This window comes from Nilaparvata lugens, chromosome 1 (assembly GCF_014356525.2).
Source record: "Nilaparvata lugens isolate BPH chromosome 1, ASM1435652v1, whole genome shotgun sequence".
Lineage (NCBI taxonomy): Eukaryota > Metazoa > Arthropoda > Insecta > Hemiptera > Delphacidae > Nilaparvata > Nilaparvata lugens.
In genome coordinates this window covers 37,281,512-37,307,522 of record NC_052504.1, presented here as the reverse complement: position 1 = coordinate 37,307,522, position 26,011 = coordinate 37,281,512, and the positions used below count along the sequence as shown (strand labels likewise).

Below are 26,011 nucleotides of genomic sequence, written 5' to 3'. Positions count from 1 at the left end.
CATCAACTACTATACTCCAGAGGGTACTAAGAAAATCATTATCTCTATTCTTACCAATAATTACATCTCTTACCCAAATTATTTCCATAATTAATTATTTTCGAAATGCTGAATTTCAAATAAATTGGATGATTAACATACGTTATAGACATGGATGTAATCTATAGGTATAGATAGTAATCTCTTCTATATTAGGTGTACATAATGATATCATCTACTATTGCCACAGCTTGGACAATAGAAGCTGATGTGTGAAGAATTATTAATAGAACAGAAGGGTGGGTAGTCTGTTCATATATAGAGGCTGTGTTTCATTTAACGTTATCTTAGACATTCATCACTAAAATATTACAGTACTCAATTTACTACTTTTATCGTTATTGCAACTCCCAATAGTTAATTATACTTCTAATACTATATAATATTCTTCACACTTCACCGTTCAATCCTTTTTAAAACTCATCTAAAATAATCTAGCACTTTCTCAATCATCTCCTCTACTTCTTATTTTTCTTTCTCATTTCTCTTAATCTTATAGTTATTATGTTTACTAGAATATTTTTGTAATTATTACATTTTATTATAACTGTTGTGATTTTTGCGATGATGATTATTATTCTTTCTTCTTCTTCTTTTCTTCTTCTTCTTCTTCTTCTTCTTCTTCTTCTTCTTCTTCTTTTCTTCTTCTTCTTCTTCTTCTCTTCTTCTTCTTCTTCTTTCCTTGATTAATTCAAGATCACAATATGATATTCTATTTCTTATTCTATAGTTCAGTTTCATAAGTTCTTCTCAATTGTGCACATTTCTTCTTTCTCTTCTCTTCTTCCCTATTATTATCATTATTTTCCCTGTGATTTTTCCACTAGCTATCCAGCATGCTCTAATGTTTATTTCTCTTTCTATCTGATTATTATATATTCAATATTAATATATTCTAAAATATCAATTAATATAAAATAATATTAATATTAAATATATTACAATATTCATCTCTTCTTCCCTATTATTATCATTATTTTCCCTGTGATTTTTCCACTAGCTATCCAGCATGCTCAAATGTTTATTTCTGTTTCTTCCTTTTCTCTTTCTATCTGATTACTTTCTACTAATATCCATATTTGATATTCGATTCTTTCTCAAATTGAATCCCACTATTCCTCTTCCATTTTATGCGAGTATTATTCATTATAAGTTGTATTATGTATCTTTCCTCAATATTGATAACTTTCTTCAAAAATTTTCCGTTTTTCTGCTGGCTTTTTCTCCTCTTTTGCAGTTTTTACTGGATCCCATTCCGCTCTATCTCCACCTTGAACACGATCTTCCACTACTGGATTCCATCTATCTCTATCTCCACTTGGACTCGATTTTCCACCACTGGATTCCATCTCTCTCTGTCTCCACTTGGACTCGATCTTCCACTACTGGATTCCTTCTCGCACAATCTCCACTTTGACTCGATCTTCCTCTACTGGATTCCTTCTCGCTCTACCTCACTTGGACTCGATTTTTTCACCACTGGATACCTACTCGCTCTATCTCCAGTTGGACTAGATCTCCCACTACCAGTTCTTCCTCAATCTTCATCTTATTCACCATTCGGATTATTCATCACCAGAACTCCACAGATCACAACATCTATATCCTATTGTGTTTGGTGAATTTTTTGAACTAGTGTTTTTAAATAGTGAAGGGAGCCGAACTGTCAAGGCATACTGAATGCACTCGAATCAAGAGACTTTTTCATTTAGGTTAAGTTTTATCAGTTTCATCCCCATTTTCCCCGCCATGTGTCGTTCTAAGGTCGGTTCACGGTTGGTCTGCTGCTTCCATTCCATGATGCCTCTCACTGACACGTCAGCTCGCTCGCCCTCAAGTAGGTATGATTATTTCAATAATAGTAATAATGACGAAGGTATGTTTCTAGCAAATAAGTTTTCTTTCAAAAAACTTTTCAAGGCTGCTCACCTTAACGTCCAATCCCTCAGCTGCCACATTGATGAACTCAGAGCAATCTTCCGTCTTCAGGACTTCGATAAAATTGGAATTTCCAGATCATTTTTGAAGCCTGGTATTTCATCAAATTTTGTTGCATTACCTGGATATAATCTTTTCCAGAATGATAGATTGAATAAAGCTTGTGGGGGTGTAGCAATTTATGTGAAAGATGGTATCAAAACAAAAGTTTTAATCACATCTAAACAAGAGTATTGTTCCAGACCAGAGTTTATGCTACTTGAATTATCCTTATCTAGTACTGATAAATTACTCGTTGGTATCTGTTATCGCCCACCAAAAATAGGTCTCTTTACAGATTTCGAAAATGCCTTGCTTTCTCTTATGCCTTGTTATAACCGTATACTAGTTATGGGGGATATGAACACCAACTTGAACATGACAAATCGTAACTTAAACTACTTCCAACTGACTACAATTTTCCAATGTCTAAACATGACTATTCTACCTCTCGATCCAACTCATCATACTAATGAATCTGACACACTCATTGACCTTCTCATTGTCAGTGATCCTAACGAGGTGGTTCAAGCAGGCCAAATCCCAGTCCCAGCTATTTCTGGACATGATTTGATCTACTGTGTACTTTCCCATAAGATACCTAAGCCAGAACAGAAAATTATCACTTATAGAGACTTCAAAAACTTTGATGAAGCCGCCTTCCTGACTGATGTGGCTCAGACTCCATGACATCAAATTGAAGCGTTAGCCTCAGTTGATGACATGGTCAAGACTTTCGAGAATTGGACTTTGACTTTTGTAACGTATTGAAAATTGGATGGATAAATAAAAATTCCCATTTAAAGAAATTTATAGGTCCAAGTGAAATAATAGGCTAATATCGCCAAAGATGATAACGTTAAAGATTAGATAATATCAGGCACCATGGCCAAATTGTACAACAGCCGAATAGGAATGAAAATAATTTTTGCTACCTGTATAATATTATATAAAATATTGAAAATTTGAGGTTAGGCGCAAAACATCTACTGATCGGCGACCTAATGATCGACCGAGTCGCATAACGTAGAATCTGACCAAACACCTTGGCAGAAACTTATTGTAGCGAAACAGTATTCAACTTGAGGGACCAAAGGTTACACGTGGCTAATTGTTGTAATATAAGAATCAATCTATAATCTGTAAAAAATTCCATTGAATCAAAGAAGTATAAAATCTAGGCTACTAAAACACATTCATATGATCTTTAATTTTTGCAATATAATTTGTGATAGTTTGTTATAGCTCTAATTCACTAGATGAATTGCTCTACCTATTCCGTCAGGTGCCGAATCTTGCACCCTGAGATAAAATATATATTCAATATAGAGAAATCTACTAAGTACTGGAGAATTTAATATATACATATTTGGATTATTAGTTGCCAATTTATCAAGTTGATCTTAAAGAACCTATTTTTAATTGAATCGTCCAAGTCGACAAGTATTAGCAAGCGCATATCGCAGCTACATGCAAAAGGATGCATATGATTTGAAGATAAAGGCACATGGTAATGATTCGTGCCATAAATCTAGAGTATAAAGTTTAGCCTGTGATATTTTACTGATTTCAATTATTGTTCTATTTTTATTTTATATTATATTTTTTATCGCTCTTTATATATTTTTGCCTCGATCTATTTTTGCATTATTTGTTTAATATATGTATCAAAATGTTTATGGTGTGCAATTTATTTTAATTCCTCAACACTATAGTATAAGTATCATATTTATATATATATTTACTTTTTAATGAATTACAATAGTTATAGGGGAAGCTCATACCTGGGCCTATAAAGATTTTATGAGACTGAATCCTATTAAAAAACCACGACCTAATTATATAATTATATCAAATATTCATGCTCTACCGACTGATGCCAAGCAGGAGGCTAATCGTTATTTAAATAAAGAATAACGTGACAATATATATATATATATATATATATATATATATATATATATATATATATATATATATATATATTATTGTAAATTATCAGTATTATTGTGGAAGCTCATATCTGGGCCTATAAAGAGACTATATCCTATATAAAGAGACTTTTTATGAGACTATATCCTAGTAAATCCACAATCAGATTTTATAATTATTGAAATATTTCTCATGCTCTACCGATTGATGCCAAGCAGGAGGCTAATCGTTATTTAAACTATAAAAAATAACGTGACACTTTGTATGACAAACATGCATTTTATGTGATAAGGAGGATTAATTGAAAACGACGAGTACCGTGGATGACTGAAGACATACTTGAGATGATGGGACGTAGAGACAAAGCAAATAGAAAATTTAAAAAGACATTTGACTTGGACAGTTTGACAGAGTATAGGAGCCTTAGAAATAGAGTTGAACAGGAATTACGGAACTCAAAGATTAGGTACTTGAATTCATTCATGACAAACAATAGACAAGACTCTAAATCACTTTGGCAGGGAATAAAAGGATTCGGGCTTGGCAAACAAAAATCGAATCCCCAAGTTGACTTACCGTTGAACAATATGAATGATCATTTCGTTTCACACTCTAACCAACGCGACGAAGTTGTCATTGCTAATCATATCGATGATCTTGAAGAGCAGGTTACAAACTTAGATTTACCAATAACTGATCAATTTCATTTCCATCCAATCTCAGAAGAAGACACTTCCAAAGAAATTCAAAGTATTCATAGTAATGCGAGATTCCTATTAAATTTATCAAGATGTTATTTGCTGTTTTACCAACCATTACATACATTTTCAACAAGTCACTTGAAGAAGGTAATTTCCCTGAAAAATAAGAGTTTGCTCTGGTTCGCCCTCTAAATAAAGTTCCATCACCCAATAAAGTTGAGGATTTTAGACCAATCAGTATTCTACCTGCATTATCCAAAGTGCTAGAAAGACTCATTCATGCTCAAGTTGTAAAATTTCTAGACAACAATAGTAAGCTTCATAACTTTCAATCTGGCTTTATGAAATTCCATTCAATTGAGACAGCTCTGCTTCGTGTCACTGATGATATAAGGTTAGCTATGGACCAAAGAAAATGCACCATCCTCACCTTATTTGATTTTTCCAAAGCATTCGATACTGTTGAACACACAGTCCTTTTGAATAAGTTGGCTATTCTTGGTTTCAGTCACAACTCGTCAGTTTGGTTCAAATCCTATCTATTAGGTGAGAACCAATGTGTATCTGTCTGTGACAAAAAGTCAACTTGGAAAAACGTTATGCATGGAGTAGCGAAAGGTTCAATTTTGGGCCCTCTCCTCTACACTTTGTATGCTAATGACCTTTCTTCCATTATCAAATTCTCCAGTTCCCATACTTATGCAGACGACCTTCAAATCTATTTTTTATATGTTTTTTTATATTTGTAACATTTTATTGTGTTTTATTTGTTTCGTAAATCTTTGTAATTTTGTTTTGTCTTGTTTTGTGTGTTTTTAATAAATAATAAATTGAATTTAAGCTGTCCCATAACAAAAATTAATGGAACAGTTGGAATAATGAATCAGGATATCAATTCGATAGTGGAATGAACAAAGAAAAATGGCCTTGAGCTTAATCCCATCAAAACACAACCCATTATAATTGGATATTCTCGTCTTATAAACAATATTGACCTCGAATCGATTCACAAAATTAGTGTAGACGGTAATGACATTCCTTACTGTAGCTCAGTTGAAAATTTAGGCATTACTATGAATAATACTCTTGACTGGTCAGAACAAGTGAACAAAACTTGTAAAAAGGTATTCTCAGCCATGCATGCATTGAAAAAAAGGCACGATATCCTCCCTAGGAATATTGAACTATTATTGGTTCAATCTCTCATCTTCCCACATTTAATGTATTGTGATTCTGTTCTTAACGATATGCAAGTCACTCTGAATGATAAACTATATAAACTACAGTGTTGCCAAAATTATTGTCTACGTTTCATCTACTCTCTCCAACGCCATGATCATATCACCCCAGCCCACATTGCTAGTTCAACATTAAAGCTTCCCGATCAAAGGCTTTTTCGAATAGTCAAGATTGTTGGAGATATCTTGAAATACGGTAATCCGAACTATTTTTAAGATGATTTCAAATTTGTCTCTGAAGGTAGGAGGATAGATGCTTCACATACAAGAACCGGAGAAAGTACTTTAAGGATACCCAATCATTGAACTACTATTTTCACAAAATCCTACTTAGTCAGTGCCTGTCGTGCATGGAATGCACTTCCTGTTTCTATCAGGTCCATCAAGAGCCAAGCGAGCTTCATCCTGACTTAAAAAAAAAATATTTTGGAACAAATGACTGAAACTGTCCGGCCCTAGAACGATCACATGACAACCATCCCTCACCCATCCCACCAATATAAACCTTTAAACCTGTCATAGAATGAAGTATATATATATATATATATATATATATATATATATATATATATATATATATATATATATATATATATGTATGTATTAGATATTTATTTATTTATTATTTTACATAAAGTAAAATAATTATATAGGTAGATAAGATCAAATTATTGATTAATGAAATGAAGTAGGCTGAAAGTAGATCAGGGTAATCAATTTTCAGTAATATACAGCAGTATGCAGTGGATAATTAAAATAACATGAGTTTATATTATACTAGCCGTCAGGCTCGCTTTGCTCGCCATATCCGTCTAGCCAGGGGGCTCCGCCCCCTGGACCCCTCGACTGGATCGTCCAAGAATGAGATCAGCAGGCTCGCTTCGCTCGCCTGCATTTTTTATTTGAGCATTTTTATCATATGTTAGAACAATCCAGTCGGGGGTCCAGACTAAACATCTGACTTAATGGATATGGCGAGCGAAGTGAGCCTGACGGCTAGTAATATAATATTCCCAGGATTGAAGTAGCAGTGCCCAATCAATCTTTCCGCGATAAATGCATTTAAATCTTCAACTTGGTGCCAACCTAACAAACAAAGTCAACTCAACTTAATGCCAACCTGACAAAATTATTAATTTAGTTGCCAGTTAACAACTGTTTCGAAGAGGTACTCTATCTAGATTATAGTTCTATAGTAACATATGATATGGAAATTTCAATTATAATTAAGAGATTGGGAGAAGAAGAATATACATGCTAAAAGACGAACTTTAAACCCTTTAAAACTACCCTTAGAGTTAAAATATTGCCAAAAGATTTCTTAGTGCATCTCTAAAGGGCCAACTGAACATACCTACCAAATTTGAAAGTTTTTGGTCCGGTAGATTTTTAGTTATGCGAGTAAGTGAGTGAGTGAGTGAGTGAGTGAGTGAGTGCCATTTCGCTTTCATATATATAGATATATATAATATATGTCTACCTATATAATTATTTTACTTTATATTTTACTTTATCAATTTTCTGTTTTTTTTCTCTCAAATATTCATATTAATTAAAACTCTTACAATATTTCCATCAATGAATAAATCCTTAGTTCAATATCAATTGAATCAACGTTTTGGTAGAGAGTTAGTGGGGAGGATATTTTTAATATTATTTCCAAAGAATGGACATTGATATATCCAAAGCTCCACCAATTTATGTAGATGCATAACAATATAATTATCTATAGTTATTATTGTGATGTACCAAAGGATTGTACAGCCCTCGAATTATAAATCAATTTATTCATAGGCTGTTATACGAGGAAAATAAATTCCATCACTGGGAAAGCACCACAATCTTATCCAAGGCAGATAAACAACGGTTATCTGACCTACAGAGTATAAAACTAATAAATCAGTAATTATATACCTTTTCAGAAATGTGTCAGCAGAAAAAACCATAAATGTTTGTATGTTTATTAATTTGATCAGTAATGCAATATTTGAAGGTTAGAATTGAACCAAAACATAACCCCAAAACAGACCAAAGCTAACATGTCAACAAGTAGCCAATTGAGAAGGCAGTTTGATTAACGATTGATCGTAAAAGTTATATAATATCAATTTTTTCATTTTTTATATTATAATTTCTATGCCGAATAGGCCTAAATATTTATTTAATGAACTATCATGAAGATATATTTGTTAGAAATATGAAGACAAATTAGCTTAGCCAATATATGATGATTGAGGGTCGATATTTTAACATATGAAAAACCATATAAACAAAAAAGACATATTTATTTATTATTATGTCCATTATTATTACAAGCATGTATATTTTCATATGTCTACTTTATGTTATAAAAGCATGTCTATGTTCTACAAAATCATTAGCTACACTTTGAAGTTATTTAACAAATGCATACCACCATAGAGGAAATTTTATTCTTTATTTGTGTATTTTTATAATTATATGGAACTAAATGATAATTTAGAAAAACCTACAATCAGGAATTTTGCCCCATTTAAAAGCTTTAAAGTTGGACACATTTACACCACCCATTCAGTGTATTGGTTACATCACAGAATCTGACCAATCCTGAATTAGTATGTAAATTTGGTGAGATAAATTTCGAGGAAGAAACTCAAGTGGAAATTAGAAGAAAGAGACTCGAGGCAATTTTGCGGAAATCACCAGTGGGATACAGACCTGGTCCATATACTTAATTGTTCAAAAGCTTTAATTTCTGTTTAAATGTAATTCAATCTTTGTCTTTCTGTTTTAAAAAATTGTTCTAAAGTTCCTAGGCCTACAATAATTTGTGATACTAATTTTTGCAATTTCATTTAAATAAACCCTGAAATTGAAATAGTGAGGTCTGTTTGACGTTTTTTGCCACGCGGAAGGATCCAGCCGGAATGATATATCCTATGGCTGAATATACTTTGAAAACAAAAAACGGAAACAAAAGTCTACGTAAGTTATTCGAATATATAAAAGGGGATCCCCAATAATCTACGAGAATTATACAGCGTATAAATTCGTCAATTTGAGAAAAGTCATGACTATAGGTTTAAGGGTATAAAGTTATCATAAATGATTTTTATTGTATTAAATAAATTTAAATATCCATGTTGTACTTAGAAAAAGGTCCATTTTCCTTAGGCAAAACCCCACTCTGATAATAATTTTAACTATTCATTTGTTCTATCTTCTGAATTATAATTTTGTATTAATTTACTTTGCCTATTTGATTAGTGCAGTTTATGACCCTTTCCAAGGGCTATTACCCATTTCATTGTGTTCAATTAAAGAGTACCAAATTTTCACATAGTATCTATAATTTGAAGATTCAAATCTGCTATCACTCAATATTCATTCTGTATCAGTTAAAAATCATAATTTGTAAAATCTGTTCATTAATTTATTCAATATTTTGCTGTAAAAGTATATCTTCCAGAATATATCCATATTACCGTTTCATTGAACTGGGTCTACTTCATTGCACCTCCAAATTCGTTCTTTCTCGACTGACACATATTGATCATGCAGGACACATCCTGTTTCGCAATAGTCAGACATTATCGAGTATAGTATATATTATTAGACAATTATTTTTTCTGGTGGTAAATGGTGGTCGATATTCTTATCGAATGATAAATCATTTTATTGGAAATATCCTGCCGAATGAAATAAAAAATCAACTGCCACTAGCCTACTACACCGAGGTGTAGTGAATCCCGCATTCACATCCAGTCAACATCGCAAGGAGAGGTAATAGATCGCATAGACAACATTAGAATTAAACTCGGTACTTGAAATATTTACTATTTTGGTTCAGCATTTTGCCATCATATAACCTATGGTATTTATCAGAGACCCGGTTCGCATGGATTGTTCGCATGGACCTAACCTACAACTACAAATTACTAAATTATAACCTCAAATACCACATCTGTTCAATTATCTTCTCTAATTCGATCATTTCAGTTATTAATTTTCTTTTTATTGTACATTCATGCCCCTCCACGGAGCGAAATAGGCTACAATATATGCCGACACAAGGTGAGGCCAACAATACTAAGAAATCGTACTCATGGTCGAAAAATTATAATCTTGGTTTATTGTCTCATGACTGAAAGTCAATAATTATATATATTCGTGTCCCTTCCATGGAGCAAGATCTTGACACATGACGCTTCAACATGGGCAGGATTTTGACATTATACTGGGTGCGGCAGAAAGGGTGGATGTTTTTAGAACAGATAGTATTCTGATTTGGGTAGTCGGATTGGGCCAGCTGAAGTGAACATGTGTTCGGTAAATCATACCATTTTTTCTAGTCATTGTTTAATCGGCATCATGGATTCGTGGGATGTGCAACATCGTGTGTTTACTTACGACAGTTTTGTGCGTAATAATGAGAGTATCATTACAGTTCAGCGCGAGTTTTGTCGTCATTTCAATCTTGCGAGATATGAAAATGTACCCACTCGTAACACCATATTACGTTGGGTAAAATCATTTTGTTCAGTAGGAACAGTAATGAATAAACGACCACCAGGGGCTCATCGCACTGTACGCACTCCACAAAATGTGGAAAGAGTTTGGCAAGCCATACTCCGTAGACCTAATCGATCTGCTAGGAGACATTCTTCTGAACTGAACATCAGTGATTGGTCAGTAAGGCGTATTTTACATAAAGATCTAGGATTTCATCCCTACAAAATGGCCATGGTTCAACAATTGAATCCTGGCGATTATGTAAAGCGGCTGAATTTTGCTCAAGAAATGGAGGCCATATTTGACCAAAATGAAAACATCATTTTGTTTACGACAGATGAAGCACATTTTCATTTGAATGGTACCGTTAATAAGCAGGACTATCGTTATTGGTCAGATGAAAATCCAAAATTAATGCATGAGAGACCATTACACAGTCCCAAGGTGACAGTTTGGTGTGCTGTGAGCAGTATATTTGTTATTGGTCCATACTTTTTTCAAGACGACAACGGGACCACTGTAACTGTAACCTCAGAACGTTATAGACAGATGTTCACTGAATTCTTCCTTCCTGAATTAAGAAGGAAACGTATTCCTATCCGGCAAGTATGGTTTCAGCAGGACGGGGCGACAGCTCACACAGCAAGAAATTCAATGGAAGCAATTCGGGCTGTTTTTCGTGGTCGCATCATTTCTCGGTTTGGTGACATTGATTGGCCTCATCGTTCTCCAGACCTGTCCATGTGCGACTACTTCTTGTGGGGTTTCCTGAAGTCACGTGTTTACCAGCATAAACCACGTACACTTCAAGAACTAAAGGGAGCAATTCGTGAGGAAGTCGAACAAATTGGCAGGGCAATGTTAGAAAGAGTACAATCCAACTTCCGAGAGCGGCTTGTAAAGTGCATTGCTGAAAACGGCCGTCACCTGTCAAATATTGTTTTCAAACATTAATTTTCTAAAATTGTAAAATAATGTGAATATTGTTCTGTAAATAAATGTTTTTTTTATGCATAGGTAACGACATATTACTTTTTTGAAAACCGTTCATCCTTTCTGCCGCACCTTGTATTACATATTGCTTTTTCATATCATATACAGCTCAATAATTATTTTCTTATTATTATATTATTATGTGAATTCATCTATAATTTTGCTGTATTGTAAGCTATTGTATATAAGTGTATAAACCAGTATATATTGTAATCTACATAAATAAAGTACTCAATCAATCTTTCTCTCTCTCTCTCTCTGTCTCCCTGTGTTCCTTTACTGTGTTCTTGACAATTATGATCTTACCATTTTGCTGAATTTGTGAGAACATCTGAATCGCACATACCCTTACTGTAACATAGGACTGAGAACTAAATTTGTCTTGGTCGAAGCAATAACTGAATCAATAGGTTGGAATAGTTATTTGTGCAACTAGTGCGCAAAGTGACAGTTTGCTGCACCGAAAGAAACGTTTACGCCTGAGCCGTAGGCGAGGAACTTTGCTCATGTATTTCACATTAAACTTTTCCTACAGTTACCATTGAATATGAAAAATGAATAATTATGGGTAAAATGATGGCTGAGATCCATCAAATGTTTTGTGTGTGTGATGCTGTTATTAATAACAATCTTAATTCATTTAAAAATTAATAATCCAATTGAAGTTGAAAATTCTTAGCCAAAATTCTCATTTTTATTCATTCAAGAATCAGAAAAAATACAGATAGAACAAAAAATTCACATTCAACATACACGCCAGCAGCTTGTTGGCTGAACCGAGCTGCAAAATGGCTGAACACAACAAGATGGCTGAACCGACAAGCGCGCGACCTAGCGGGAAGAATCGTACCTAAGTTTGTTTCATCCAGCTAAATATTACTGAAACACGATTCAGAAATTTAGACTTTTGCTCAAATTACCGAGAAAAATGCTCAATGTAAACTGAGAAATATTTATAAAAATAACATAGACAACAGTGAATATTTATTGTAGTATTATTATGTTTTTTATTATTTCTATTTATATGAATATCGAACGGTAATCATTTAACCTCAAAATTCGAATTTTATAATGTATATGTGCTACTTTTCTCATTACTTGCAGTTGAAATAATAATAATTATTATTGATAATTATTATCAATAGAAAAGAACTATTATTTATTATTAAATGATGAGAATTCGTAATGATGATTATTTAATTATGATTTAGATGAACATTATCCTTGTTTTGGATTTCTAGATTGGTATTTTATCATAAATGTAGGGTAGCCATTGAAATGATTCTCATCTAAATCTAACCACAGTCATTGTTACCAACTTAATTTTTGTTTTCGTGCACTAATCCTCCATTTAACCCACCAACTATTTTGTGTTGCCATGTTGCAAATCTGGAGTGCAGAAAAGATTTTTCCCGCACTAGAGCGGAAAAGTGAATCTTTGCGTTCTGTAATCAGTGCAGGAATCGTCACTTTTCAAGGTAACTGTAGGAAAATGTATTTTCTCCCACTGTAAAATCCATGGAAGATTGAGGAGGATTGAGATCTTTTAGATGCTTGATGTTGCTGCAAGTTCATTGAACGATTTTAAAAAGGGAAAAACATAAACATCTGCTACTTCTACTCTGTCATGCACTGGAGAGTGAATGAAAATCTAGGTCACTTCTAACATAATTCAACAATCATATTTGAAATTGAAAAAGGTGGCAAATTTTAAAATCATCACATTTTTTCAAACTAAAAGTTTTTCAGCTTTTTTTATTAAGCCTCACTGTTAACAGGAGATCCCTATTAAAATCACAATATACAAGATAATGTTCTGGAAAGGATAATAGACTGCAATGACAATAGAGACCGGCCCACTCCACTTCTCAGAATTCCTTGTGAACTCATTAGAATTTATTACCTCTGTCGTCACTCACCTAATGTGGAACGCTTTTAGTGGACGAGCAAATAGCTACTACTTTCCATGGCGAACTCGCCAGCAAACTCCAATATCTCTAATGAACTCTTGACAAACTCGCATGGTAACAAAAAGTTAGCTAGATTAGGATTCATTCCATTATAATTATTATTAGAGCTTTTTGATATAGCTGAATTGACTGTGAATTAGAACGGTCGCTTTTTTGTGGCCTCATTAATGTTCCACCTCTGTCGGTTACATGTGCAAATTCTCACCACGCCCCTCACATGACTTCGCACCCCTCATATTCAATGCCACATTCTCAACCCCGAACTGTTTCGCTGCTGAGTAGGCCTAATCTCATAACTGAGTAATGAAGACTGCGATTCTGGGAGCATGCATCACCGTCTACAATCTCCACCGTGATGTAACGTAGATCATCGACTCGGCTGAAAATTAAAGACTACTCGTAAAACATTTTCATACATTTAAATAATTTTCTTGTAAGTTAACGTTGTAAGTTTTTCTTGTAATGTATGAAATACATACGTTTTTCATTCATACTGGCTATTCTTAACAGTTTAATCAAACGTCTGATTCGAGTTAAGTTAAGATGATTACTTCGACTAGAAGAAAGAATGAGACTGTAATAATATGTCATCAGTTAAGGGTTATTTACAGTTCAAAAATGTACTATTTCGTGATCTGTACTTAATCTAGGTGTATTATATCAAAATTCCACCGTATATGGACGTTTCAAGAGACTGCAGGTACTTATGTCCTTATTTACTTATGTACTTATGAAGTATATAAATATGTATGAAGGTATTATATCGAGGTTCCACGGTCATATACTTTGGAAGAGCTATCACCGTACAATGTTTAACTATGCAGCGTATAATAGTAGTTATTATGCACTATAGCTATGATACTATAAAAAATAAATACAACTATTGTACTATGTTATGATTTAAGGATAATGATTCATATTTTCCAATTTCACTTGAAACTCTATAATAATCTAAAGTAGAGAGCATTGAATTGGAAATGATTCGGGCTGAAAGATATGTGCGTGATAATTTGATAAGTAATTTTGCAGAGTATTGATCAAGGTCCATATTTACACCAGACACAAGCTACAAACATGGTGGCGAGTTATTCATATTCCGTCTCCACAACAGTAAGCTCTTGGGAGTTCCTAGCAGTGTTCAAAATATTTCGTACCAGGGGTTTCTTCTTTACGACAGGAAAAACATGCAAAGTTTTCAGACAACTCAGCTGGCTAACTCTGATTCGTAGTGTGAGGAAATGTATTTCTTCACAAGTAAGGTTTTTTGACTTCCTATATTGGAAAGAAGCTGGTAGGAGGTGCGAGAAAACTTCCCCATTCTGAGTAGTTAATCATTCATATCTTTCTTTTCTCTTCCATTCTTTGATTCCAATGTGAAAAATTTGGTCTATATCATTCCATCAAAGTCCTAACGGATGATCCAACTTTCACTCAAAATACTCTCGGCTGTTTTCCTTTCTTCCAGCTTTTCTTCAGACTTCCATCAGCTCCTTATAGTTCTCACCAAAGAGTCATGTCGCCCAACGCAACTCTATACGTATTTTCCATTCACATTGAATGGAACTTTCTTGTGAATGCCGCTTTAATCAATTCAGTCGCTATTCAACCTTTCTCGGTGTTTCCTTTGTTGGCGAGAAGTTTTCAATTATTCAATTTCCTTTTCATCTGTATTGTGCTCATCCTCCCTCCTTTCAAGACTTACGCAATTGTCTATTCCTTTATAGCTTATAAGCTCCCATTATCTCTCCACATTACAGAATGATAATCCTGGTGCTGTGAGCATCTTACACAAATACTGTTCTCAGAGATGATCCTGAGAGAATTCTATTTCTTTCCAGATTCATTAAAAAATATTCAAGTTCGAAAATTTGAAATATTTATTCTTTGACGTAGTACTACACTCATGGTCTTTTCTTGTCAAAGATCTCAACATAGTTATTTCCAATGTTCAAACTACTTCACCAATAGTTGGTATTTTCTGTTATTATTATTATTATTATTATTATTATTATTATTATTATTATTATTATTATTATTATTTTTCATCCACTGACCTCCTATAAAAGGGGTATTTGGACTTGTCAATGTCGTAAGTCAATAAAATACAGAACATAAATACATAAATGATAAGTCAATATATTTTCTTTTCTCTCCAAACCTTATCTCGACGCTCGTGGTTTAGAACATAAGTAGGCACATGAAAAGTCAATACATTTTTTTTCTATTCTCTCTAAACCCCATTTCGACACTCGTAGTACTCTCTGAACTCTTCATTTGAGTACGCGCATATGGACAGCAGCTCCTTCTTTAATTGTTCTCTGAATTTTGTACCAGTCATTTCTTTTATATGAGCTGGCAATAAATTATACAACCGAATACCAGAACTCCTAACACCTCGCTCATACATGGTTGTCTGGTGTGTGTCGTCTCTTAGGTTGTTCCTATATCTTGTTGGGTATTGATGGAATGTTCCGCCTGTATTAAATTCATGTAGATTTTTCTTAATGAAGCAGATTGTTTCGAAAATATATAGGCTTGGGAATGGGAGAATTTGAAGTTTTTTGAAAAGGGGGCGACAACTTGTTCGAATTGATTCTCCCATCATCACTCTCAATGCCCACTTCTGCATTCTGAACACCTCAACTACGCAGCTTGAATTTCCCCAAAAAATGATGCCGTAGGTCAGGTGTGAGTGAAACAGTGCGAAATAAACACTCCTAAGAGCCCTGGAGTCCAATATAGCTTTCAAATTTCTCAGTACGAAAATTGCTGAGTTCAGTTTGTTTTGAGGTATTCTTGGTGAGGTCTCCAAGAAAGGTCAGAGTCAATCACCACTCCAAGAACTTTTATATCATTCACGGATTCTATTTTATAGTCTCTGATACTTAAATTATTTTCTCTGGTAGTTCGGAATGGAATTTCGACAAAAATGAATCACAATTGAACAACAATAAGCCACACGGAAAAATGTTTTTCTGATAATGTTGAGTGAACTCAATGTTCTTATTGAAGATTTAGATTTCTAAAAAAATCATCATGATGAAAAATAAATTGCTATTTGAGCTTCATTCTCTCACAGCAACTTCTACATTGTAGTATAACCTTGAGAAAAATCATTGCATCATCTTTTCTCTGAGAATGATACTGAGAAGATAGAATATTTTCTTCTCAGCTCAATAGAATAAACTTATCTGGAAGCTAGCTTACCGACAGAAAGAATCATCCACTTGTTCCTTCTTATCTCTCACAGTCTGGAAGTTTTCCGTACTTCTCATGACAGAATTTTCCAATTTTCTCTGAGTAAAATACATTACGATACTTTCAACAACTCCAACAATGGAGCCCCTTGACCTAATGACACAAACAAGAGAACATTGACATATTTATGAAGAGAGATGGAGCTGAAGAAAGGATTTTTGCAGACGAGATTTCACTTACAATAGATCCTATAAAGAATCTTGTTCAATCATGAAGAATATCATTGTTATTCCTCATTTGAATTCATACGGGTATATTCAAGGACTGATCACATTATTGAGCTGACAATGGCAATATTATATCCACATTCAAACTCAAGTGCTATCAATCTTTTTTTAGCTTAGCAATGTATAATTATAATACTAATGGATTGGCTGTGATTACATTTGAAAGAGCTCAAATAATTTTCCAGTTTATAGAAAATATTGAATGAATTGTTTTCAACTCAGTAATCTCTTAACTCTGTTCTATGCATTTGAACGCCGTTGGATGAGGGCCTGGATTAATTATGCAATAAATATACACAATGCTTATTCAGACAAAAATAATTTTAAGGTTTTACATGTATACATATTCGCTCATAAGCCAACAAAAAGATTTGAAACATTCGATTATCAGGTTGAAAGTATCATTGTTAATTAAGAATTCATAGAATCTAGATAGGGGTACTGTATATCTGAGTCTTTCAAAGGTATTTAAACTTGGGCTTGATCCATTTACCTTGATGAGATCAAGAAAAATAATTATTCTGAGGGTGAGATTGCTATAAGATCAGGCGAATTGCTGATTATTGTGTTCATCTCCTTTTCACCTCTTGCAATCATTTGTCTCATCATTCTCAACATCATTTCTAAAATTAGTCCTTCCTCCCATTTTTTTAGATTATTTCACTATCTTCCTTGAAAAATTCAAAAATATTCCATGATTCTCTATAGCTCACCACTACATACCAACTATTGCATACTATGAGTGAGACAATCATATGCGAAGGAATTTTGATATTTTGATTGACTACATTATTAGCTCTCAGAAAAGATCTAACAAAGATTCATCCACTATTGGTGACTGATTTGACGCCTATAAAGGCGTCACCATATTATAGTGGTAATTTTAATTCTGCAGATTTGACGCCTAGTGAAATCGGACCACCCTTATTGAGATAAATTGCTCTCGAACTTCCTTATTAGAAAGATTGCTTGAAGTTATTTGTAACTGTTTATTTGTCCTGGAGTAATATGATTATCATCTATACATTTCAAGGATCCATATTCCAATATCATCATAATGATTCATCAACATCATTCATAATGTTACTAGGTGGGTGACCGTACTACTTTCAATGGAACAACATGGACTGGGAGAAAAGCACGTGGACCACAGGTTGCAAATAACCTATGATAAAATAATCTTGTTTGGTTATGGAATACCTACCTGTGTAACGCAGTCATTCATTCCATTGAATTATTCACTCTCTATCTTGTTCCATTCTCATTACATTCTACATGCTCTGTTATTGAGAGTTATTTGAGAAATTTGGCTTGGAAGGCACGCATCTAGAACAAAGGACGAGAAAATAGCATGATTTTTAGGTGCAACCTTGTGCTATTGCTGCAGTATTTCATAATTCAACTCGCTTTTCGACTCCTATTCACGTGAATTATTTAGATGGAAATTTTATAGCTCAGCTACGCGTGGCGGAAGAACCTTTTTACCCAGAACGCAACACGTAAAGAGGATGAAAGATTAATGACGCACTGTCATGAATTTATGGCTGCATTGTTCATACTTCTCAAGCAATAAGTTATGAGTATTCATTTGTTCAGTTGAAACAATATGCAGTAATTATTCTGCGAAAGTTGTCAGAGCAAAGTAACTATATTGAATGAGTGATAAGGGCGATCAAAATAATATGGAATAGTTTGTTGGTAAGAATATGACATGGATCTTTATATCCTCGGACCAGAAACGAGAAATGCGTGACACATAACCTTTTGGACTTCATTAGCAAAACTTGAAATAGGAATAGTAGAAGCTTAGCTCAGTTCACTCTTTCAGATTATGATATTTATTATTATAGATCATTGTAATGATTGTATTGATGAATAAAGGATTGATTGATTGATCTTGACATGACAGACAGACGACTTCATAGCTCGATGCAAAGATGTCATGAAATTCTCTTTGAGTCCAAGTTCAGGTTCGCTTGTGAAAATGAGATTTATGTGAATGACGAGATACTCTGATAGAAAATCATTATAATTGAGCCGATTGAGTATATAATTTACAAAGCACAAGCCATGAACTGGATAGAATTTCCAAGAAATGAAATTTAAAATGATTACTCAACGATATCAGGATGGGATGCAATTTGATACCGCTGTGGTTGAACCTTTTTCTCCTTATTGGATTACAGCCTGATAAATCCGTATCGGTGATTCCCAATATTTTAATTTCGCTTGTGGCGAAGAGAACTTCTAGAATAACCCACTCCAACCGAATAATTTTTATATTCTACTGTAAACTTTGTACAGGGAAGCGGTAGCAATTTCTCAATCAAGTGCTGAAAAACTTGTCAGAATTATCTTTCCACTGGCTGGGCAAGTAATTTTCCAGCTACAAACTTTCTACTGAAAAGTGAGATTTTCAGTGAAAATATTCCCCGCATCCCTCTGGAAAATTTCTTTGAAGTTCAATGATTCGCAACTCCTGCCAAAGCTTGACGGTGTATTTTCACACCATGCCACGTTCAACGATCAAAACTGCCGAAAACTTGCATCCAGCAAACTTCTAAACTAGATTTAATTTCTAATTTAATTTCGCACAAAACAACGGAAGATTACACCAAACTTCAAATTTCATATTATACTGATACACATTCATCGTTTATACACAATGATATTCAAACAATAAAAAACCCACAATACAATAATATCTCTATATTATACGGCAAACTGGCGGCTGCGTGGGTCGTCGACGGACGAGTGCTGGTCAAGCAGACGCCGACCGCGAACCCACAACGAGTAAAGCATGTGGAGTTCTTTCAACAATTATTGGACAAAAATCAGCAACAATTGATGGCTGCCGATACCGAGTCACACCCCGCTGCTCCCGATGCGACAAGTGATGATGTAGCGGCTACACCAAACACGAAGGCGTTGGCTTCAGGATCAGGCTCTTAATTATCGAAATCGATCAAAATGTGAGTTTTTAATACTTATCTTCACCCACTGTGCATAGGAGACTGATAATAATAATAAAATACGAGTAGGCCTACATACATTTGATATTAATACTTCTTCAATAGTATTAATAATTCCCAAGTATTTGGAACCGTTTAAATTCAGTCAATAGGTACAATGCTCTTATTCATATTTGTTTTATAATAGTAATCGCCGGGTATTTGAGCGATGGAACTGCTAGTTTTAATTTAAATAGCATACGGTAATCAACAGAGATTCCTCTGAATTTGAATTTGAGTTACACTGAGAATATTCTTTTTTTTACATATTACTGATATTGGTGGGTTTTATTTTTATAATCGTGGGTATTGAATTATAATACAAAATCAATAATACTGGACTTTATTTTGATTCATGAATATAGTTGATTTAGGACAAGTTGAATTATTATTTGAGTTTAAGAACGTTAAATAACTTCAAGTTGAAGACTTTTTGTCTTAATTTAGAAGCATACTAACAGAGGTAACTTAATTCTTATTTTATTTTATTTATGTCATATATATTATATCATGAAATGTTTTCCGAAACCCTCAATTCGTTTAATGAAGTGGAAATCCAAGAAAGATTCATTGCATATTTGTTTTTAATTTTTATTAATCAGTTTTAACGAACAGTTTTAAATGATATTAAGATTTGGTTGTTGAAATGATTATTAACTATGTATATTTCATTTTATCTTGTTCATTTATAATTTTTAAGGAGAGATCAAAGTGAAACATATTGCAAAAATGTTTCAGTCTTTTAAATTGTTCTACTCAAGTAAGCGACCATACTAACTTTAGTAGTGAGCGAGTAAATTTAATCTATGAAAACAACTTGAATTGGTTATCATTATCTGAATGTATGATATCTTATTTCTTAGATCTATAGTAACACATCAAATTGGAAAATACCCACATTTTTTTATTTATTTTTTCTTTCAGTGTATATTGTTTTGCTTCTAACTTAGTAAAATCTTTGTCTTGAAACTTGATACTTCAATAGCGCACCTTTTGATATACCTCATACTTTTTTTCTAAATCATGGAGAGAACTTGTTTTTGCATTGATACTCTTTCCTTTCGATCTTACAAATTAATAGTTTTTAATCATCAACAAAGCTATTGGCCTCTCACATTCTGGCGTGGGGAGGTCTTGGCGGTCTTGGAGCCTCTGTCGGTCGCCCACATGTTGATAATTAAAACCATATTACAAAAAAAACAGCGTTTTCCCACCAATCTACTATTCAATATATTTCCAGTAATGAATGCTAGGCAGATTTTCATAAAAACTTTAGTAATTTACATTTTTAATAATAAGGACACTTTTTTCAGAGAGATTCAACACAGTCATCTAACCAGAAACCAAACAATGTCACGTTTATTTAATCCTACTATTAGTATCAGTTTGCAAAGGCACAATTCATTTTACATTTCGCAATGGCTGTATAGAAACCTTCCTCCAGAAATAGTTGAGGCTGGGGCGGGCCGAGTCACTGTAGTGTTAAAGCGCAGAATTTGTGAATGGTTAATGCATGTTGGATGACAGGATGCAGAGAATTTAATCAAATCAACTTATGTTTGAAATTCTAATTTTAATTTCTTTTTCTTACCAAATACATTTTGCAAAAAGCGATTCCGGCTGTTCTGGTAAGATGAAAATAATAATTATTAATAAATTATAAAATCTGTATTATTACAAGCCGATTGCCTAATCTTCTTCTAATGGATCTATCTTTTTTTCCTTCTCAAATTTGAATTGATTTTTTTATACTGTATAATTAATCCTAAAAATATATTAAATATAATCTATTTTTATTTCATTTACCGTATGTATCTTATACTTATAGCCCAATATTTTTTATTGTAACACAGCTAATCTTAAGAACTGCTCCCACACACGGACGTAATAGTCTATGTGGGTTCTAATATTCATTTTATAATTGTAATTGTGTTGTTAAAATTGTACGATACGTAAATAAATTGAATAATGTGTATGATATTATTGATTATTCCAGTGAGATGGAGAACAGATAGAAAGATAATAATACTAGAAAAGATACCGATTAGAAAAGTCCATAAAAGTCCTTTTTCACTTCTTCTTCTTCTTCTCCTTCTTCCCCTTCTTCTTCTTCTTCTTCTTCTTCTCCTTCTTCTCCTTCTTCTTCTTCTTCTTCTTCTTCTTCTTCTTCTTCTCTTCTTCTTCTTCTTCTTCTTCTTCTTCTTCTTCTTATTCTTCTTCTTCTCTTCTTCTTCTTCTTTCTTCTTCTTCTTCTTCTTCTTTCTTCTTCTCTTCTTCTTCTTCTTCTTCTTATTCTTCTTCTTCTTCTTCTTCTTCTTCTTCTTCTTTTCTTCTTCTTCTTCTTCTTCTTCTTCTTTCTTCTCTTCTTCTTCTTCTTCTTCTTCTTCTTCTTCTTCTTCTTCTTCTTCTTCTTCTTCTTCTTTTTCTTCTTCTTTCCTATTCTTCTCTTCTTCTTCTTCTTCTTCTTCTTCTTTCTTCTCTTCTTCTTCTTCTTCTTCTTCTTCTTTCTTCTCTTCTTCTTCTTCTTCTTCTTCTTCTTCTTCTTCTTATTGTTTTTCGTTTTTCTTTTCCTTCATCGTGTATGCTTTTTTCTAACAGTTTACACTGCAGTTCTCTTATCATCAATAGATGAAGAATGTTATTTTGGGTAACAGAATGTTTTCTTTTCCTGCTCTCTTACTTTCTTAGTCTTCTTCTACTCCTTTTTTTCTTCTTCTTCTTTCTCTTCCCCCTTCTCTGTCTGTTTGTTCTTTCTCTGTCTTTCAGTTTTTTTTTTTTTAATAAAGTTCTATTCTTTGTTTTTGATGTGCCGGAATTCTTGATCTCAGCTGAGCGCCCCCATCTGGTGGCGGGAAGGAGATGGTTACATGTGTTTGTTGGCTATGGATTTTACAAGTGCTGGCGGGACCTCGTCAAATTGGGCTGGCGACAAAGTGAGCTGACGACAAACTGGGCTGGTTTTCCAGCCCAGTTTGTCGTTGCTTGAACCGCCAAACTTGCACTCTGAGGAATGCAGCCCAGTTTGACGGCTTGCAACTTTGTCGTCTGGTGACAAAATCTGAGGAATGCCAGTTTGTCGTTGCATGCACCGCCAAACTTGGACTCTAGGGAATGCAGCCCAGTTTGACGGCGTGCAACTTTGTCATTTCGTGACAAAATCTCAGGAGTGCCAGTTTGTCGTTGCATGCACCACCAAACTTGCACTCTCAAGAGTTTGTGTCTACTATCAATTTATTATCAGAGAGAGATACCTTGATACATTCGGATACTAATTCATAAAATCAAGCACTATCCAATATATATATTTTTTATATTATATTGTATTGACATAATTTTCATGTGTATTTTTTCATGTGTATTATTTCTATTGATAACTCTAACCTATTAATAATTCAACAATATCAAACCCCCATTTAAATGGTGGGAGACGCTTCATGGCTTGATAACGGATTACAGATTATCAACAAAAAAGACAGGATGAAAATCCAAATAGCACTAACATAATATCATTCAAATTTTAAAATTTCTCATAAGTCAAATTATTTTCAATCTCTCATACTTATTGTGATCTGAATTATTACAATAGTTTATTGTTTAATATTATACTTCCTGCACCAGTAAAAATTCAGACTGAAGGCAACTCAAATCTGAGACCAGTTGAGGTGAGTGAAATATAGCATGATATTAATAATAACTAGGTAAACTGTTGATCGAACTGGAATTTCATTATTTTGAACATTCATTTTCATGTAATCTCAATTATGACAGATTTTCAACACCCTCTGTGTTTTAAGGACGAGTCCGGCTCGCGGATCGGGCTCATAGGCCCCATCCGGTGAGTTGGGCTCGGAAGAAAATCATCCCTGACGTGTATGAACATCCAGAGTCCGGATCGTGTACTTTTCAAGATCGGCTAGAGAGCGCCCACGTCGATTCATTATCCATATGATATGGAACTCATCTAATCTTGGAATTGTAATCAATATTTTTCATTAGATAGGTCTCCTCGAGAATTGGAATTAGAAGACTTAGTATCATTCCCACTAACTCTCTAACAAAACGTTAATTTCATTAATTCAACTAAGGATTTATTTAAAAATGAAAATATTTTGAAAGTTTCAATCAATATGAAAATTTAAGAGAGAGAGAGAGAGAGAGAGAGAGAGAGAGAGAGAGAGAGAGAGAGAGAGAGAGAGAGAGAGAGAGAGAGCGAGAGAGAGAGTGAATGAGATTGATTGATTAAGTACTTTATTTATGTAGATTACAATATATACTGGCTTAAACACTTATATAGAATAGCTTACAATACAGCAAAATTATAGATGAATTTACCTAATATAGACTAAGAAAATAATTATTTAACTGTATATGATACGAAAAAAGCAATAATTTGTAATAACTAAAGATAATATTGTTCTGCATCTACATAAATTGGCGGAGCTTTGGACATATCAATGTCCATTCTTTGGAAAGAATATTCAAAATATCCTTCCCACTAACTCTCTATCGAAACGTTTATTTCATCAATCCAACTAAGGATTTATTTATAAATGGGAATATTGTAAAAGTTTTAATCAATATGAGTATTCAAAAGAAAGAAAAACAGGAAAATTAATAAAGTAAAATAATTTTATAGGTAGTGTAAGAATATAATTTTGGATATTCCTCAAAATCTTGAAATGAAAGGAAATTGATAGGTCTCGAGCAAGCAGCTGTATTGTTATCACTAGATACGGTGTCAACAGTCTAGATTCGATAATAACAGCTCTCAAGGCTATGATTTTGTACAGCCAAATGGAAATAAAAGTATTATTGCTATTTATTTAATAATATAAAATATATAATATTTTGAGGTTAGGTTCTTTGGTATTTACTAGTCGGTGACCTAAGTAATCAGTCGAGCCATATATTTTGAGAATTAGCCAGACACCTTGTGGCAAATTAGTTGCGTATAAATAATAGCATTCGCTTAGACTATGATCATAGGGTTTATTAAGCAAGCATGCCAAATCAATGTGAACAAAAAAGCGTTTTAGAAAACACAAAAATATTTATTATATCAAACGAGCATGAACAAAATATAAAAAACAAAACAAAAAGATGGAGGAAATGGGATGTAACTTTATTCAGCGCATGGATACATGATGTAGTTTTAGGATGTACCAATCACAATGCAGTATTTGACCGGTGGTAAAAGCGAATTAATTAAAAATATACATGTATTATTTATATAAACAATAAGAAATTGTAATCTTTATAGAACATATAGATTTATGTAACATATGTAAAATAAGAATTTGAGAATAGAATGTTTCACTCTTTGGGTGGTAATATGATATCGTTGTTTGGACTATTTGACAGTTTTGAATTACGTCATAGTGGAGTATTTTAAATCCAACAATGAGAGTGGATATTTAAATGTTATGTAAATTGAAAAGTCGGAAGTGTGGTTGTAGAAGAATAGGGGAAGATCCATAGCCCACTTGTTTGCCAAAGGTCACCGGGGACATCCACCAATTTAGAGAGCACAAGTCTAGATCCCTTTTTAAATAATTTTACATTTAAGAATTTAAAGTTGCTTGAATAATTAAAATTTAATTCCATAAGACTCAGTGAAGTCGTAGTATGACATGAGTCATTAAATTTGAATAATACCATTGGAGAAGACGACAGCAGCCCACTAGAAAGGCCTAGGACATCGAAACGAATCCGGATTGCCATCATAATTGTGAAGAATCGACACAAGAGTTCATTTGAAAAAGTTATTAAGGAGGGCCCTCAGTGCTACGAGTAAATCACAATTAAATAAAGCTAGCTTGTCAAAGGGTTACTTAAATATTAAAAGTAACATCAATACTTGTGCAAGTCTTAAAATGTAAAGGGAATATCCTTAAGAACTATTTATGAGATTAACTATTTAAATATGCACAGATGGAATATTTGTTAATATTTGATTTATTATAATTATATGCTCACTCATATATTTTTTTGTTATCAGTAATTTATTAGAAGTTCTACAAAGCTCATGTTCATAAGATAAATTGATTTATCTGATTTCCACCAGAGGCCGAACCCAAGCCCTGCGAGATGTAAGATTCGGATGTAAGATTTATAAATTTTATTTGACAAGCAACAGCAAGTCGACAACTGACAGAGCTGTATAAGTTGGAAGGG

At 33.5% G+C, this 26,011-nt stretch overlaps 1 protein-coding gene across 2 annotated transcripts in view; it reads right to left on the bottom strand.

Annotated features, from left to right (window-relative positions):
- The window catches only part of LOC111050641 (probable G-protein coupled receptor No18), a 251,319-nt gene that overhangs the window by 175,779 nt on the left and 49,529 nt on the right, over nucleotides 1-26,011 (bottom strand). The window contains exon 2 of one of the 2 annotated variants that reach the window (XM_039420825.1): nucleotides 18,031-18,152. The exons of the other annotated variant lie outside the window; for it this stretch is intronic. The gene's annotated coding sequence lies outside the window, so the exon portion shown is untranslated. The remainder of the gene's footprint in view (nucleotides 1-18,030; nucleotides 18,153-26,011) is intronic. 2 annotated transcript variants of the gene reach the window in all.